We start from the raw sequence: 14,420 nt of genomic DNA, 5'->3' as shown, positions 1-14,420 counted from the left end.
TCTCCAGGTCATTACGAGTTTATAGACAATAAACATATACATTGTTTTTTATCTAAGTGGTGAAAAAGAATTCCAAATTTGTTAAAAAAAAGAAAAAAATTGCACCATTTTCCAATACCTGTAGTGTCTCCATTTTTCCTGATCTGTAGTTGGCTGAAGGCTTATTTTTTGAGTGCCGAGCTGGAGTAATTAACCCCTTCATGACCCAGCCTATTTTGACCTTAATGACCTGGCCATTTTTTGCAATTCTGACCAGTGTCCCTTTATGAGGTAATAACTCAGGAACGCTTCAACGGATCCTAGCGATTCAGAGATTGTTTTTTCGTGACATATTGGGCTTCATGTTAGTGGTAAATTTAGGCCGATAATTTTTGCGTTTATTTCTAAAAAAATCGGAAATTTGGTGAAAATTTTGAAAATTTCGCAATTTTCAAATTTTGAATTTTTATTCCGTTAAACCAGAGTTATGTGACACAAAATAGTTAATAAATAACATTTCCCACATGTCTACTTTACATCAGCACAATTTTGGAAACAAAATTTTTTTTTGCTAGGAAGTTATAAGGGTTAAAATTTGACCAACGATTTCTCATTTTTACAACAAAATTTACAAAACCATTTTTTTTAGGGACCACCTCACATTTAAAGTCACTTTGAGGGGTCTATATGAGAGAAAATACCCAAAAGTGACACCATTCTAAAAACTGCACCCGTCAAGGTGCTCAAAACCACATTCAAGTAGTTTATTAACCCTTCAGGTGTTTCACAGCAGCAGAAGCAACATGGAAGGAAAAAATGAACATTTAACTTTTTAGTCACAAAGATGATCTTTTAGCAACAATTTTTTTATTTTCCCAAGGGTAAAAGGAGAAACTGGACCATGAACGTTGTTGTCCAATTTGTCCTGAGTACGCTGATACCTCATATGTGGGGGTAAACCACTGTTTGGGCGCACGGCAGGGCTCGGAAGGGAAGGAGCGCCATTTGACTTTTTCAATGAAAAATTGGCTCCAATCTTTAGCGGACACCATGTTGCATTTGGAGAGCCCCCGTGTGCCTAAACATTGGAGATCCCCCACAAGTGACCCCATTTTGGAAACTAGACCCCCCAAGGAACTTATCTAGAAGCATAGTGAGCACTTTAAACCCCCAGGTGCTTAACAAATTGATCCGTAAAAATGAAAAAGTACTTTTTTTTCACAAAAAAATTATTTTAGCCTCCATTTTTTCATTTTCACATGGGCAACAGGATAAAATGGATCCTAAAATTTGTTGGGCAATTTCTCCTGAGTACACCGATACCTCACATGTGGGGGTAAACCACTGTTTGGGTGCACGGCAAGGCTCGGAAGGGAAGGCGCGCCATTTGACTTTTTGAATGGAAAATTAGCTCCAATCGTTAGCGGACACCATGTCGCGTTTGGAGAGCCCCTGTGTGCCTAAACATTGGAGCTCCCCTACAAGTGACCCCATTTTGGAAACTAGACCCTCCAAGGAACTTATCTAGATGCATAGTGAGCACTTTAAAACCCCAGGTGCTTCACAGAAGTTTATAACGTAGAGACGTGAAAATAAAAAAAAAAATTTCTTTCCTCAAAATGATTTTTAGCCCGGAATTTTTTATTTTCCCAAGGGTAACAGGAGAAATTGGACCCCAAATGTTGTTGTCCAGTTTGTCCTGAGTACGATGATACCCCATATGTGGGGGTAAACCACTGTTTGGGCGCACGGCAGGGCTCGGAAGGGAAGGCACGCCATTTGGCTTTTTGAATGGAAAATTAGCTCCAATCATTAGCGGACACCATGTCGCGTTTGGAGAGCCCCTGTGTGCCTAAACATTGGAGCTCCCCCACAAGTGACCCCATTTTGGAAACTAGACCTCCCAAGGATCTAATCTAGATGTGTGGTAAGCACTTTGAACACCCAAGTGCTTCACAGAAGTTTATAACGCAGAGCCGTGAAAATAAAAAATCATTTTTCTTTTCTCAAAAATGATTTTTTAGCCCACAATTTTTTATTTTCCCAAGGGTAACAGGAGAAATTGGACCCCAAAAGTTGTTGTCCAGTTTCTCCTGAGTACGCTGATACCCCATATGTGGGGGTAAACCACTGTTTGGGCACACGTCGGGGTTCGGAAGGGAAGTAGTGACGTTTTGAAATGCAGACTTTGATGGAATGCTCTGCGGGCGTCACGTTGCGTTTGCAGAGCCCCTCATGTGCCTAAACAGTAGAAACTCCCCACAAGTGACCCCATTTTGGAAACTAGAACCCCAATGGAACTTATCTAGATGTGTGGTGAGCACTTTGAACCCCCAAGTGCTTCACAGAAGGTTGTAACGCAGAGCCGTGAAAATAATAAATGTGTTTTCTTTCCTCAAAAATATTTTTTTAGCCCAGAATTTTTTAAATTTCCCAAGGGTAACAGGAGAAATTTGACCCCAAGAGTTGTTGTCCAGTTTCTCCTGAGTATGCTGATACCCCATATGTGGGGTTAAACCACTGTTTGGGCACACGTCGGGGTTCGGAAGGGAAGTAGTGACGTTTTGAAATGCAGACTTTGATGGAATGCTCTGCGGGCGTCACGTTGCGTTTGCAGAGCCCCTGACGTGCCTAAACAGTAGAAACCCCCCACAAGTGACCCCATTTTGGAAACTAGACCCCCCAAGGAACTTATCCAGATGTGTGGTGAGCACTTTGAACCCCCAAGTGCTTCACAGAAGTTTATAACGCAGAGCCGTGAAAATAAAAAATAATTTTTCATTCCTCTAAAATTATGTTTTAGCAAGCAATTTTTTATTTTCGCAAGGGTAACAGATGAAATTGGACCCCAATAATTGTTGCCCAGTTTGTCCTGAGTATGCTGGTACCCCATATGTGGGGGTAAACCACTGTTTGGGGTGCACGTCAGGGCTCGGAAGGGAGGGAGCACCATTTGACTTTTTGAACGCAAGATTGGCTGGAATCAATGGTGGCGCCATGTTGCGTTTGGAGACCCCTGATGTGCCTAAACAGTGGAAACCCCTCAATTCTAACTCCAACACTAACCCCAACACACCCCTAACCCCAATCCCTACTCTAGCCATAACCCTAATCACAACCCTAACCCCAACACAACCCTAATCCCAACCCTAACCCCAACTTTAACCCCAACACACCCCTAACCATAACCCTAACCACAAACCTATTCTTTACCCTATTTCCAACCCTAGCCCTAATTCAAACCCTAACTCTAATTCCAACCCTAAGGCTATGTGTCCACGTTGCGGATTCGTGTGAGATTTTTCCGCACCATTTTTGAAAAATCCGCAGGTAAAAGGCACTGCGTTTTACCTGCGGATTTACCGCGGATTTCCAGTGTTTTTTATGCGGATTTCACCTGCGGATTCCTATTGAGAAACAGGTGTAAAAAGCTGCGAAATCCGCACAAAGAATTGACATGCTGCGGAAAATACAACGCAGCATTTCCACGCGGTATTTTCCGCACCATGGGCACAGCAGATTTGGTTTTCCATAGGTTTACATGGTACTGTAAACCTGATGGAACACTGCTACGAATCCGCAGCGGCCAATCCGCTGCGGATCCGTAGCCAAATCCGCACCGTGTGCACATAGCCTAATTCTAACGCTAACCCTAGTTCTAACCCTACCCCTAACCCTAGTTCTAACCCTAGTGGAAAAAAAAAAAATTTTCTGTATTTTATTATTGTCCCTACCTATGGGGGTAATAAAGGGGCGGGTTCATTTACTATTTTTTTTATTTTGATCACTGTGATAGGTTTTATCACAGTGATCAAAATGTAGCTGGAACGAATCTGCCAGCCGGCAGATTCGGCGGGCGCACTGCGCATGCGCCCGCCATTTTGGAAGATGGCGGCGCCCGTGGAGAAGACGGACGGACACCGGGAGGCTCGGTAAGTATGAGGGGGGGGATCGGAGCACAGAGGGGTGATCGGAGCACGGGGGGTGGGATCGGAGCACGGGGGGAGCGGACAGGACGACGGAGGGGAGCGGAGCACAGGATGGAGGACTGGGGAGGAGATCGGTGGCGGTGGGGGGGGACAGATCAGGGTTTCCAGCCATGGCCGATGATATTGCAGCATCGGCCATGGCTGGATTGTAATATTTCGCCAGTTTTCATAGTGAAATATTACAAATCGCTCTGATTGGCTGTTTCATTTTCAACAGCCAATTAGAGCGATCGTAGCCACGGGGGGGTGGAGCCACCCCCCCTGGGCTGAAGTACCACTCCCCCTGTCCCTGAAGATCGAGTGAAATTGGAGTTAACCCTTTCACCCGATCTGCAGGGACGCGATCATTCCATGACGCCACATAGGCGTCACAGGTCGGATTGGCACCGACTTTCATGACGCCTACGTGGCGTCATGGGTCAGGAAGGGGTTAATTATACCATTTGGTGCAGATATGTTCTATTGATCACCCGTCATGGCCTTTTTATGCAATGTCGCGGCGACCAAAAAAAAACGTAATTCTAGTGTTTTGACTTTTTTCTTGCTACACCGTTTAGCGATCAAGTTAATCCTTTTTTTTTATTGATAGATCATTCGATTCTGAACGAGGCGATACCAAATATCTGTAGGTTTAATATTTTTTAAATTGTTTTATTTTGAATGGGGCAAAAGGAGGGTGAATTGAACTTTTATATATTTGTTATATTTTTTTCAAAAAACTTTTTTTTTTTAGTTTTGGCATGCTTCAATAGTCCCCATGGGAGACTAGAAGCTGCCATATCCTGATTGGCTCTGCTACATAGAGGCGATGGTCAGATCGCCCCTATATAGCATAAATTTAAGCAGTTCTTTGTTTGATGGCTTGTGACTATCCATCTTCCTTTTGATTACATTCCAGAGGTTTTCAATGGGGTTCAGGCCTGGAGATTGGGCTGGCCATGACGGGGATTTGATGTGGTGGTCCTTCATCCACACCTTGATTGACCTAGCTGTGTGGCATGGCACATTGTCCTTATGGAAAAACCAGTCGTCCGAGTTGGGGAACATTGCCTGAGCAGAAGGAATCACCTGTTTTTTCCCTTCCCCATGACAGCACCGGTACATGAGAGATGGTCCTGCCCACAAGAACAGGAAACCTGCATAGGAGATAAAAGATGGGGGCGGCACCTCTCTCCTCAGTTTGGTTTCCTGTTCTTGCGGGGAACCTGCGGTGCTGCATGGGGAGAGGTCTCCCTTGCTAAGGCCGGTCTCTGACCGAGGTCCGCGGTGGGAGCAGCGGCGGCGGCGTGCGCGCGTCGCCTCCATACCTGGCTGCTGGTGCGTCCTCCCCACTGCGGACTCCCCGGCGTCTGCTCCTGGCCGGAGGCTGGGCTGGGGGAGAAACTGAAAGCGTGTCCATCACGACGCTGGCGCCGAGTGAATGGAGGAACTTCCGGGTGAGAACCGGAAGTGACGCTGTAAGCTGAAGGAGCGGTGTGCTGACACTCCCCGGGGGGGAGGAAGTTCAGGGGCGCACACACCGCTTCCTGGCCGGCCATATTTAAACTACAAGGCGGCAAGCAGGCACCGGTAACGGTCTCCTGCAAGATGGCAGATCCAAAGGAATCAGCGATCCCAGCAGAGAACCCACAGCCTGTCGTGGTACTAAGGGTCCGGTGGGTGAGTGCCTTTGTAAGGCAAAAAACATGTTAGTAACTCTGTGTTTTCTGTGTATATATATATGCAGGGAAAGAAAGTTATCTCTAAACAAAAGCATAAAGTGTGTGCACTCTGTGATAGAAGCCTTCCCAAAGCATATGAGAAGCGTATGTGCCGCTCATGCATAGAAAAAACTGTATCCGAAGAGTCATCATCTTTACTTCAGAGTATAAAGGATATTGTGAGAAACGAGGTGCAGAGCACAGTAAAGGAGCAGTTAAAACATCATGGATTGCAGAGCTCCGTAAACCCACCCTCTACGCCTGCCCAAATATCTGATGTAGAATCCGAGGGTGAACTGGGGGAACTTCCGCCCGAGGAGGGTTCGGACCTGGACTCTTCAGATGAAGAGTGTGGCCGGCCATATATGTTATCAGAAGACATGGGGAAGTTGCTAAAACTGGTTAGGTCCACCCTGGGGGTTGAGACGCCAAAAGAAAAGCAAACGATTCAGGACTCCATGTTCAGTAATTTAGAGGATAAAAAACGGAAAGTTTTCCCTTTTCACGATAACATATTAAATCTTATCAAAAAAGAATGGAAAAAACCGAATAAGAGGATTTCAGTTCCCCAGGCCTTAAAACGTAAATATCCCTTTGATGAGGAAATTTGCGAGAAATGGGAAAAAGCGCCTAGGTTGGACGCGGCTATCGCAAGTACCTCCAGGGGCATAGCACTTCCCTTCGAGGATATGGGGGCCCTAAAAGACCCCCTAGATAAAAAGGCGGATGCCTTTCTAAAATCAGCCTGGGAAGCCTCAACTTGGGTGTTCAAGCCTGGAGTAGCGGCTACCTGCACTGCCCGTGCCATGGTTAAATGGCTGGAGGAACTAAGCGACCAAATAAAAAACAAGTGTCCAAGAGACAGACTTCTAGAAGTCATCCCTCCACTTCAAAATGCAGCGGGATTCCTGGCGGACGCGGCCATTGATTCGGTACGGTTTGCTGCCCGGGCTAGTGCCCTCTCTAATTCAGGAAGAAGAGCGTTATGGTTAAAAAACTGGAATGCTGATTTTCAATCAAAAGTGAAGCTCTGTGCTGTACCCTGTGAGGGGCAATATTTATTCGGCAGGGCTTTAGATGAAATTTTAGAAAAAGCGGCGGACAAGAAGAAACACTTTCCTCCACCTCCCTTCTTTAAACGACGTTGGTATGACAATCGTCGGTCCTTTCGAGGATCGGGTAGAGGCCGGGGCCGCCCAACGGATAGAACCACACGGGGGAAACCCTGGGGTGAGAAAAGAGAAAGAGGGTTTCTTTTCAATAAACCTCCAAAACCTGATCCCAAACAATGACGCCATATTCCAGGTGGGAGGAAGGTTACGATTTTTTGTCCATCAGTGGGTAACCTTACAGCCGTCTCCATGGATAATCAACTTGTTATCAGACGGCCTACGATTAAACTTCATCTCCCTGCCTCCTCACCGAATAAAAGTTACGCGGGTGGCCAAAAAGAACCAGTTAGTTCTCGAGAAAGAAGATCGTCTTCTTTTAGACAAAAAAGTCCTGGTAAGAGTACCTCCACAGGAAATAGGGAGGGGGTTTTACAGCACCCTTTTCCTCACTCCAAAACCGGATGGGTCATTAAGAACAATTTTCAACTTACAAGAATTAAACAAATTCATCCGAGTGGAAAAATTCAAAATGGAGACTCTGAGAACGGCGGTAAAACTGCTGTATCCAGGATGTTACATGGCAGTCATAGACCTTACCGATGCCTATAATCATGTACCAATCAGCAGAGAGCATCAACAATTCCTGAGGTTGGTTGTGCAGCTGGGGCAGGTCTACACCCACCTACAATACCAATGTCTCCCCTTTGGGGTATCAGTGGCTCCTCGTATTTTTACAAAAATAATTTCGGAAGTAGCATCCTTCGTAAGGAGAAAAAACATTCTACTAGTGCCCTATTTGGACGATTTCCTCCTTATAGCCGACAATCAAGAAGATTGCATAAAAGCAGTTACGACAGTACGAGAGCTGCTTACCAAACTAGGGTGGATAATAAACTTAAAAAAATCAAGATTGATTCCGGTCCAGATACAAGAGTTCCTGGGGATACAATTAAATTCAATCAGACAAGTCTGTATCCTTCCAGACAGAAAAGTCGAGGCCATAAAACAACGGGTAAGACAAATACAGGTAGCCCAATATGTCTCGGTGAGGGAAGCCATGTCCCTCCTAGGTATGCTAACTGCAACAATTCCAGCAGTCCAATGGGCACAACTTCATTCAAGGGACCTACAGTGGCAGATCCTGTCAGAACAAACAAAAATACCTTACAACTTAAATCGAAGAATCGTATTGTCACAACATGTACGGGACTCTCTAAACTGGTGGCTAGATGCCGAAAATCTAAAAAAAGGGGTCCCATGGTCAATCCAGAATCCGGTGGTACTAACCACGGATGCGAGCCCGTTAGGTTGGGGGGCACATCTATCAGATCGGATCCTACAGGGTCTATGGGATCCACAAATGCAATTAGCCTCCTCAAACTTGAAGGAATTAACAGCGGTAAGGCAAGCGATTCTTCAAACGGAAGAGGATGTCAAAGGAAAACATCTGGTAGTGTTGTCCGACAACAGCACAACGGTGTCGTATATAAATCGACAGGGGGGAACCAGATCAAGTCCCCTAATGGAAGAAGCAGGAAGACTATTTATTTGGGCCGAAAACCACCTTTTATCTCTTACAAGTACACACTTAAAGGGGTCGGACAACTTTGTCGCAGATTTTCTGAGTCGTCACGTCCTGCACCAAGGCGAGTGGTCGTTAAATCAAAAAATATTTGGAGAAATCTGTGCCATCTGGGGGCTTCCTCAAGTGGATCTTTTTTCCACAAGGCAGAATCGAAAAGTAGAAAGATTCTACTCTCTAAACCCGAAAGAGAACCCGGAAGGAGTAGATGCGTTACTGCACCAATGGAGATTCCAACTAGCCTATGCGTTTCCCCCAATCCCATTAATCCCCACAGTCCTGAAGAAGATCCGAGAAGAGAAATCACGCATAATCTTAATCGCACCCTTCTGGCCAAAGAGAGCTTGGTTCACTTGGCTCAGACGTATGTCCATCTCGGACCCATGGATACTTCCAGAGGTTCCAAACCTTCTGCACCAGGGTCCAGTGACACATCCTCAGGTTCACAGCCTACACCTTACTGCTTGGAACTTGAGAGGGGACTTCTGCTAGCAAAGGGGTTCTCGGATCCGTTGGTTACTATTCTACTGTCCAGTAGAAAGAAGATCACGGCTGATAAATATCAAAGGGTATGGGGAAAATTTTTATAATTCTCAGGCCGACGGATAACAGATACCGTTCAGAAAGTCCCTATATCAGAAATCCTAGAATTTCTCCAAAAGGGGCTGGAGAGAGGATTATCTACCAGCACCCTAAAAGTGCAAGTCTCGGCGCTTAGCGCCCTGTTTGACCAAAAATTGGCTGATCACCCCTGGGTGTATAGGTTCATTCGGGCCTCCTTTACAGCCAGACCATTTAAACCTCGTCCAAAGGTCGCTCCCTGGGATTTAAATTTAGTTTTAAATGCCTTGACCTCCTCTCCTTTTGAGCCTCTTTCCTCCATATCGGAAAAAGCGCTTACTTTAAAAACGGTCCTTCTCATTGCCCTTACCTCAGCCAGACGCATTAGTGAGCTTCAGGCTATATCTATAGACCCTCCTTACACTACATTTCTAGAGGACAGGGTAATTATAAAATCTGATCTGGCCTTCTTACCAAAGGTCAACTCGAAATTTCACAGGGACCAGGAGATAGTCTTGCCTTCATTTTGTGCCAATCCAAAATCCCAGGGAGAAGAAACCTTCCATTGCTTGGACGTCAGACGTTGCCTACTTCAATATATAGAAGTGACAAAACCATGGCGACAGTCTTCAGCCCTTTTTGTCTCCTTTCAGGGGGCAAACAGGGGAAAAAAGGCCACAAAATCAACCATTGCAAGATGGCTCCGTATGGCTATATCACTTTCCTATTCCTCGTCAGGGCAGGTCCCTCCACCTGGTGTTACGGCCCACTCTACTAGGGCTATTTCCACATCTTGGGCAGAGAGGGCAAATGCATCGATAGAGCAAATCTGTAATGCAGCAGTATGGTCTTCACCCTCTACTTTCTTCCGCCATTATAGATTAAATCTAGGGCTATCAGATCTTGCCTTTGGTAGAAAAGTACTATCTGCCGTTGTCCCACCCTAGAGGTTCTTTCTATTTCTTCCTCTCATGTACCGGTGCTGTCATGGGGAAGGGAAAAAATGATAATTACTTACGGGTAATTTGATTTTCCAGATCCATGACAGCACTGCTCTAGTTCCCGCCCTATCTTGGTGATGGTGTGTGATTCACAAAAAAAAAAAAAAAAAATCTTAAAAAAAAAAAAAAAAAATCTCTTAAAAAAACCCACAAACAAAAGATGGGGTAATAACCACTTAACATAACAATAGATAAATAGTCTTAGAGTTTAAAATAATGTATATATGCCTAAAACTAACATAGCGGTTACCTTACATTCTCTGTAAACAAACTGAGGAGAGAGGTGCCGCCCCCATCTTTTATCTCCTATGCAGGTTTCCTGTTCTTGGGGGCGGGACCATCTCTCATGTACCGGTGCTGTCATGGATCTGGAAAATCAAATTACCCGTAAGTAATTATCATTTTTCCAGGATAACCTTGTATGTGGCTTGATTCATGCTTCCTTCGCAAAAATTAACCTGCCCAATTCCAGCTTTGCTGAAGCATCCCCAGATCAACACCTGGTCGTCTAATGGTTAGATGGAGAATTGGAGAGGCGTACAAGCCACAGTGTCTTGCACCCACTGTGAAATTTGGTGGAGGATCGGGCCCCGGTAGCCGAGGAATCCCTGTTAGTGGCCGTTGACTCGCCCCCACCACACGGCCGGGTGTGTAGTCGCCTAGAGTGGGAAAGGCCCTGGGAGACTCTGAAAACTTCCGACGTCCCGCTGCAGCCCACTAAGCAGACTGTAAACATCAAGGGAGAGTGGACCCGTGCCACCACCAACTTGATCGGGTTCCCTGGGGAGGCCCAGCCAGAGAGAGAAAAGATTGAGGTGGTCGGGCTAGAGGAATACCGACAACAGGAAACTCTCTGGCAGGAACAAAAGGAGAGAGAGACAGAGCGTCGATGCCAGGCTGAGCGTGAGAAAGACCTTCAAGCTGAAACCCGGGCCAGGCAGATGAGTGAGGAGGACTGGGGCCCACAGCGTTACGGAACAGTCGTAACCTTTCGCCTGCAGGGAGGCTGGGGTTTCATTAAAGAACCAGGCCTCTATCCGGAAGTGTTTGTGAACCGGCGTGATGTGGAGGCACACCTCATGGAGGGACACCCAGGTCAGGATTTGTATCCAGGCGACCGTGTCACATATACACGCCATTGGGGGGACAAGGGGTGGTATGCCCTCCATGTCTACAAATACAAACTGGAAGCCACCACATCGCCACCTCAAAGCCCTAAACTTGCACCAAAGGACACACCGCAAGCTCCACCCGAACAGGTGACCCCTGCACCGGTCACCATGTGTTCTAAATGTACCCAAACTTCGGTAGCACGGAGGATTGTCAGCACACAGACTCCCATCAGGAGTGCGGACGCACTCTATGTAGTACCAGGTGGTCACCAATATCAAAAAGGACTACCCCCGCCGGTACTACCTCCAGAATGGTTCAAGTAAAAGAAAACCGACAAGAATGTACATAGTTAACTGTTCCTTCTTTGCTGCTTTACAAGTACTGAACCCGTCCAGGGTTATTTCCTTAAAGGGGTCCCCTGTTTAAAGGGATCCTATGTTTCGGTTGCACCTGGTTTGCACAAGTTTTATTATTGCCTGTTGAGAACATTTGGATCATGGACAGTGAATGGTTCACAAACTGCCTGTATATAGTTTGCACCTTCTTAAGGGTGCTTCCTACTGGTTCTACAAAGGAGGCTTTTACAAAGACTGCCTCTTAACAGAAACTGCTGTTAATTATGCTGTAAAAATAACTTTGCCTTTCAGACCTGAAGAAAAACCTGTTGGTGCTGCAGAATTCCGGGTCAGGATTACACGTCTTGTAGCCCACCCAAGACCAACGTTCAGGGGTTCGTAACGGATCCCTCATAGCGCATCACGTCACCTTTGAACTGACTTGAATATTGATGATGTGATAGTTTGCACTACCTCAGAGAAGACTTGAATAACCCTTAAAGGGAATGTTATTTTGTTGCACTTTCCTTAAAAGTGATAATGTTTGCGAAAATTGAGCAGTTAGATAGTAATAATGTTTACATAGCTGGTAGTATGTAGCCCCGAATAGAATATTAAAAGATGTATTTTGAATAAAGATTGAGGTTAAATAAATTGAAGAAAAATGCAGTGAGCCCGTGGGGGTAGACAGATAGTCCTGCATGTGTAGAAGAGTAAGAATAGCATATAGAGTTGCACTTTGAGGTTTTATAGTATACCCTTAGAGGGAACTTGCACTTAATAGATAGTATACCTGTATAGGTAATAGTATTTCATAGTTAGTAAGCTGGCAATGTAAATATGTTATTATTTGTGACGTTTAAGTGTTCTCACCTCCCATAAAGGGAAGCATTGTTATATTAGTTTTATAGCATTTCAAAAATTTTGCATGTCTTTTGCTAATGTATTGTTGTTTTCTTTTCCCAGTCCGGGAGTACTGGATTCAACGGGGGGGGGGGTCGTTACAGTAATATTGTTCTGCCACCGGGGGGTGATATTACGTCTGAAGGCAATAAAGGAGATCTCTTTGCCAGGTATCACAAACCGTACACCACACTTCACACTCCAGTCCACCCAGGGGGAGCTACGCTCCTATCTATTAGGACACTCCTCACATTTAGGTAAAACTGGTGGTCTGGATAGAAAGTTAGTCAGAAGCTGACTGGGCTTCACCCAGGCAGCATCCTGTGAGTCAGAAGCTGACTGGGCTTCACACAGGCAGTTCCTGACAGACAGAGGGGAAGGAGGAACATCACAGAGCTGCAGACAGAGGTCCCTGACAGGGGTGGGATCCTGTCAGAGGCCTAGACAGAGAGCCACGGAGCTGCGCCTGCCCCACGTGTGGCAGCATCCTAAGGAAGGACACGAAAGAGAATTGTATTGTAGCGGGTGAGAAGCGAAGTCATAGCACAAGGAGAGGAATCCAGAGGGAGTTCTTCCCTGCAAAAGGCTTCCTCCTGAGGTGCAGAATCCGGTGGCCGGAACACCGAGGGAGCAATCGTCTCCAAGCCTGGCTTCAGAGACTGGCAGGACAGTTAATTCCACGTTGGCTGCCCAACCATATACCCAGGAGGCACGGTGGCAACTTGGGGCTGGGGCATCGTAGGGTCCCTGTAAAAAGCCTAGGCCACCAGTCATACGGGTTTGTCCTATCCATACCATCTGGGGGACAAAGAGAAAGAAACATTCCATCTACAATAGTTGTGAGGACCTTACCGAGAAGCTCAGCAGGGAGGTACTACAACACACAGGCGCTAGAGGAAGGCTACTGATTTCCACCTGGATAAAGGGACTCTGGATATGCCTTCAGACCGGCCGGACTCTGCCTGCCCTGTGACCTGGTGCCCTGGACTGTGGATGCTGAAGCCTTCAGTAAAGGTAAAGAGACTGCAACCTTGTGTCCTAGTTCTTCACTGCGCCTCACACCATTCACCATCTACACCTCCGGGAAGCCCTGGGGATACACTTCACCTGTGGGAAGGTATACCATCTAGCTGCCATAACATCACCCCAGCGGACCCCTAAACAGCGTCGGTCACCCTGACCGAATACCACAGGTGGCGTCACGAATATTATCCCTTTAAATACCTTTCCCCCATAAGAACTATTCCTTTTGTTGGACGCCCCTCAAAGGACCACAGACCGGGTCGGGCCACCGTGACATCCCCTGAACTAAAGGACTCGGTGCCGAGTACCCCATTGCCCTTACGTGGGGGCGCTCCATATACATGGTGGGCGGAGCTATCTTATATATAGGTGATGTTTACTGTGATGGTGTGATATGCTATGTGGATATCATTTTGTGTATATTTCTATTTGACTTATTTTCATGGTGTTGAGTTATTTGCCATCTGATATTCTCCCCACAGTTCTGTATTGTTAGCTCTCCACAGGGTCAGTGAATAATGTTGTTTGCTAATATGCTAATGACATGTTGACCTAGCTTGTTGAAACAATGAGCCACTGGGACCCACCCCCCTAACCTGTGAATGGGGAGGTGAGTCACAGATCAGTCTTGTTTGGAACTATGAAGTGAAGACAGCACATCAGAGAGAAGGCGAAGCATATGGACCATTTTTTATCCTCTGTGTGCTGGATTGTTGGACTTTTATCCTGTTACTGAACTGCATTAGTATTCTGGACTGTTGTATCCTCAGTGTGGTGGATTATATGGACCTTTTGTGTTTTTGCCTAAATAAAGGTTCTGGAATTGTTCACTATTCTCTTGCTCTGTTGATTGTGTGATACCGGAGAAGGAACCTGTGACAACTGGTGGCAAGCAGCGGGATCAACAGAGCGTAACCTAATGGAGAACCACCCACAGAGTGAGTACAGAAATTGGACTGTATCCAGTTTACAGGAGAGAGCCAGAGACTTGGGCCTGAACTTTAAGCCATTTGATAGGCTTCCGGAGATGTGGAGGGGTTCTTCAAGGACTTTGAGCAGCAGTGTGCTGTGATGGAGGTGCCCCACTCTGGCTGGATGCGTTTGTTAGTGGGACTCCTGAAC

The sequence above is a fragment of the Ranitomeya variabilis genome, chromosome 1 (assembly GCF_051348905.1).
Source record: "Ranitomeya variabilis isolate aRanVar5 chromosome 1, aRanVar5.hap1, whole genome shotgun sequence".
NCBI lineage: Eukaryota > Metazoa > Chordata > Amphibia > Anura > Dendrobatidae > Ranitomeya > Ranitomeya variabilis.
This window is presented reverse-complemented; position numbering follows the sequence as displayed.